This window comes from Tupaia chinensis, unplaced genomic scaffold, assembly GCF_000334495.1.
Source record: "Tupaia chinensis unplaced genomic scaffold, TupChi_1.0 Scaffold149922_1, whole genome shotgun sequence".
NCBI classification, from domain to species: domain Eukaryota; kingdom Metazoa; phylum Chordata; class Mammalia; order Scandentia; family Tupaiidae; genus Tupaia; species Tupaia belangeri.
Window position 1 is genome coordinate 1,129,325 of NW_006209766.1, and position 882 is coordinate 1,130,206.

The following is an 882-nucleotide window of genomic DNA, read 5'->3' on the forward strand; positions in this document are numbered from 1 at the left end:
AAAAAAAAAAAAGCTCTCTAAAAAAATAGTTAAAAAAACCAGAAGATTCTGTAAAACAATAACAAACTGCTCTTGGGGTTAGCTAGATAGGTGTCTGAACATGTGATTTCTGCCTTAGGTCACCCAGTAAAAAGTGAAGGTAGGGTATACAACCCAGATGTAGTCCATTTTTTGCAATGCGTGAGACTGTGTGAATTTAAAACAGAGGTTTACTTTGGCTCATAGTTCTGGAGGCTGAGAAGTTCAAAGACATCACAAAATGGCAGAAGACAGGACTTCAAATAGAGCGAAACATGGTCTGTATTCATGTGGCTTTCGCTCAACTGTTCTTGTGTCATTCCTCAGGTTATAAATCCACCAGAACTCAACTATGGAGGTCCTGCCCTAATGACTATCACAAGCTAAACCCCACCCTGGGATATTTTGAAGGAATTAAGTTTTCACTTAGTAACTTTTACAATACAATCACAGTCCCAACTTACAAATTTTTAGGGGACAGTCAAATTCAAAAACATGAATCTTTGAGAGATAAACTATCCCCTTTGAGGGAAACGAGATAAAAGGTTGTAAAGAAGACACTTTCCTTGTCTACTTGCATTCTTCTCTTGGATTCTGCCTGCCACCTCCTGGGCAGATAAGGCTATTACCTGTCTCCAACGCCTGAGAAGCCCATGCATCACCGCAGCCTGTGGCTCCCATTATTAACACCCAGCCAGGAATTACTCAGGAGAAACTTAAGGATGAAGAGATGGCAAGGGGTCCACCTCCTGAACCCTGCATCAAATCAAGGTGAGTCTTGGAACCAAAAGAGTTTCAAGACATCCTACTAAGCTATAAAGATGGCTGCAGAGGGGCCAGCAGGTGGCGTAGTGGTTAAGGTGC